The 4121-nt window shown below is 38.3% G+C and overlaps 1 long non-coding RNA gene across 1 annotated transcript; it reads right to left on the reverse strand.

Annotated features, from left to right (window-relative positions):
* Positions 1–1034: 1034 nt before the first annotated feature.
* LOC122213504 lies at positions 1035–3282 on the reverse strand. Its single transcript, XR_006199550.1, has 3 exons — positions 3181–3282; positions 2526–2742; positions 1035–1169 (listed from the first exon to the last, which is right to left on the reverse strand). It is a non-coding gene; the product is annotated as an uncharacterized LOC122213504 (long non-coding RNA).
* Positions 3283–4121: the final 839 nt, after the last annotated feature.

The raw sequence follows: 4121 nt of genomic DNA on the forward strand, positions 1-4121 counted from the left end.
TGCTGTCATATAAAAACTCCACATAGAAGTGGATCTGTGTGGTTTAAATCCATATTGTTCAAGGGACAGCTGTATTGCTAAGGCCAATGTCTGAGAGTTTATTACCCATGTTTTCTTTTAGGAGTTTTAGTTTCAGGTCTTACATTTAGGTCTTTAATCCATTTCAAATGCATTTTTGTTTATAGAGTAAGAAAGTGGTCCAATTTTATTTGTTTGCATGTAGGCGTCCGCTTTTCCCAGCACCATTTATTGAAGAGACTGTCTTTTCTCCATGGTATATTCTTGCCTCCTTTGTCATAGATTAATTAACCATATAAGTGTGGATTTATTTCTGGGCTCTCTAGTCTGTTTCTTTGCTCTACATGTTTATTTTTGTACCAGTATCATAGTATTTTGATTATTGTAGTTTTGTGGTGTATTTTGAAATTTGTGAGATTGTGATTCCTCCAGCTTTGTTCTTCTTGTATTGGTATATTCTTAATCCCACTTTGTGGATACAGAAATTGAGGAACAGAGAGGTATATAACTTGCCTGAAGTCCCACAGCTAACAAGTGGTAGAACTGAAACTCATGCAGTCTGACACCAAAACCTGTGCTCTTAGCTACTAGACTTTACTGCCTCTTGGAAGGCTTTAATCTTGTTTTTTCCACTCTGACAGATAAAATATGAGATAAGCATGCAAAATAGCATTTTGAGGTAGCCCCAATTTTTGAACCCCCCCAATCTGATTCCACCGTGAAATAAATAGTGCCACTTTGTATCGTTAACAAAACATCTATCAAGGAACTTATACACGAGTAACAAAATCAGTCAGTTAAAGGCTTCCAATAATAAATATGTCTAATCTACTTAATGGAACATTTTGCAAAATCTCAATTTTTCTCTCCACTCCCAAGTTAAAATTAATAAAGTCTGCAAATATTGCTAAAGAACAAATATAAAGATGTGGTGTTAAAAATAGAAAATAAAACATACAATTTTAATGTTATAATATGAAGAGCATTATTGCAAATGTTACTTACATCATTGCTCTGCCTCTGATTCTGTTCCATTGATCTACGTGTCTGTTTTTGTGTCAGTGCCATACTGTTTTGATTACTCTTCATTCAGTGGTTGTAACTTTTGTGTCATTAGTAACAGATATGTTCATAGTATCATTCTTTCTTTCCTGAAATGCAAATATAGATGTGCTTTACAGATGCCCTTTCTCTACCCTTGCCTTCTTGCTTGTTAAAAATTTATTCATGGGTAAAATTAAAAAATAAACAGAAGTAGCTGGATCACATGTTGCACAGTCGTTTGTAAGCACAACACAGCACATCAGTAACTATCAAAAGAAATCATGCTGCAATGGAAGAGTGGAGCGGTATCATTACAAACATAACCTTGAATCAGCTCCAATTTCTTAGAAAAAAAGAAAAGGAAGGAAAAATCATTCCAGAACCCTGATGTTATAACTGTTAACCAGTTAGTTGCTATGTGTCTCATAACTTGTCGTGACACATCGTGTGTCCTGACTTTACAGATCAGAATAACCAAGCTGGATGAATTTTACCACAGTTCAGTTCATCTATTTATTCATTCAACAAATATTTACTGAGTGCCTGTCACAAAATGTTTGTCCCTTGGAGGCATCTCGTCAGAAATTGAGTTCCCAATAACTTGTGCCCAATAAAAATGCTCTGTGTATTGAATGATACCATTTTCATTAAATACTTTGGGCTTTTCTGCCTTCTAGCTTTCAATTCTCTTTCCTGGCAGCCTCCTTCCCAAATGAGTGACTTTCTTCAGGGCCACACAGGGGAAGTTAAAGACCTTTCATCTTAGTCCAAGGCACTTTCTACAGATTTTATTTCCCTTCCTAGTAAATCAGAGATCACCAATTTCAAAATCTCAGTGATAAAGCATCCTGAGCTGGTGCTCATTGTCACCTGTCTCTGGCTGTTTGTCATCGGCATGCCTCAAAGCCACACTATCTTGTCTGTCATTGTTGGAAAGCAGATGGAGCAGAATGTGCAGGGATGGTTGCTGCTAGTGGAAAGAATCAACATTCCTAATGAGAGACAGACCACTTAAGAAATGATTCAAAGCCTTTTCACTTAAAAAAGAAAAAGGTGATTAGTAAATGGCTGTCAACTTCTGACTCAAGAGCTGATTTTGGCTACAGGGAGGTCAAAGTCGGTCCTAGGGCCGGAAGAAGTTAAGGTGGTGAACCCTGAGGGGAAAAGAAATACACAGTCGTTCCATCATGACTATATTCCAAGTGCCATAATTAGAAACCTCTGAAAACCTCATTCCCCCTCCCTGCTCTGAATTTCAAAAATATGATGGATTTATTCTGCTTGAAAATAACATTCTTAGGGATGAAAGACACTTGGGAAATCCTAGAACAGGAAATTATCCATCCTCTACAAAGCAATTAGCAGTCAATCAAAGTATATTTATTTGCTTTTCATAAAAAAAATACCCTTCATTGTTTACATGAATGCATTGAATTTTTATGAAGCCCATAATAGAAACTTACTGACTCATCGACAGAGCTTGAATTGATTCAGAAAATACTGTGATAAAAATCTCAGCTTGGTATTTTTGGCCTTCTCATAGAGGAGTGGGTTTCAGCGGTTCTTTAAAACAAATCCTGGAAACATAGTCCATTACTTGAGAGTCTGTTTTTCTGTTTTTAGCCATCGTGTATCTGGGTTTTCTCCTGTATTAATCATTTAGTGGCATTCTTTGGTTTGCTGAAATAACAAACAGACGACAATGCAAATCACAACCACAAAATTCATTTAACGAACCCTGGGAAGCAAATGAAACACAGGACCATTGGGAGATGGGTTTTTAACTTGTTACTGAAGCACAAAACAAGACTCATGTCTAAGCCAGCAGCCTTTTCCCTTTCACAGCAGATGTGAAACGTGTTCTCTCCCCTTGGCAATGAGCCACGAGAGGTTGGGGGAGCCTGTTTGGTTTAATTCAAAGTCACCTAAAGTCTTGTTTGAAGTTCATTAGGGCAATCCAATTCTATTCCACAAACATTTATAGAGCTACCTCATGCAAGGATGTATGTGTGCTGAGGACTGCGGGAGCCACAGTGATGCCTGAGACACCAGCACACCTCCTCAGAATTCGGTAGACAGGCATCCCCGAGCAGCACCATTACACAACTTTCGTCCTACCTGGTTTCAGGGATCCCGTGAAATTTAGCAGGCGCTCAACTACCTTGCTGAGCAAGTCTCAGCAGCCTATTCTCTGGAACTTCTGGAATCTCCATAGTCTAGATAAAATCTCCATAGTCTAGATAAAAACTAGAAAAGGAAAAGTCAGGTATTTAACACACTACTCACTTTGAAAACCCTTTTGGCACACATCAATTTTTATAGCTATGTAATGTTCACAGCAGTGTGTTTTCTCTGCAATAATAATTTACCAAGTTTTACTAAGCTTATTTAGATGTGTTTAGACTAAGTTTTTAACCTAAGAGTTCCAATTTTTAATTAGAACTTTAAAGTTTGCATATTTAACCTTATATGTTTCTTATCATTTTTTTTTTCAAAGCTGTATAGTGGTAGCTAACATTCACTGCATTTGCTCTGTGCCCAGAACCATATGAAGCACTTTATGACATTACCACATCTAATCCTCACCATACCTTTTGAGGTGGATATAGTTACTGTCCCACTTTTACAGATGATAAAACTGAGATTTCATGAAATTAAGTAACTTGCCTACAGTCATCCAGTCACTGAGCAGATTTGAGTGCTGGCTTGTTTCCTTCCACTGCCACTCACTCCTTCCACATTACCCATCTAGTACATTCTCTAGTCTTTCAGTCTTCAGATTTACTTGCCTCCTTGACACTCTTAGCTCCACATGAACTGGCCAGAAGAGGTGTTCCCTGCACTTTGTGAGTTTCAAACTTCTGCCCCAACTCTGAAGTTACCGTCTGCACTCTATACCATAATCCATCGTGGTCTATATTCATGGTTCTCAAACAGGGGTGATGTTGCCACCCTGGGGACATTTGGCAGTGGCTGGAGACATTTCTGGTTGTCAAAACTGGGGCAGGGGGTGCTACTGTCATCTAGTGGGTAGAGGCCAGGGGTGCTGCTGAATATTC

This window comes from Panthera leo, chromosome A2, assembly GCF_018350215.1.
Source record: "Panthera leo isolate Ple1 chromosome A2, P.leo_Ple1_pat1.1, whole genome shotgun sequence".
NCBI lineage: Eukaryota > Metazoa > Chordata > Mammalia > Carnivora > Felidae > Panthera > Panthera leo.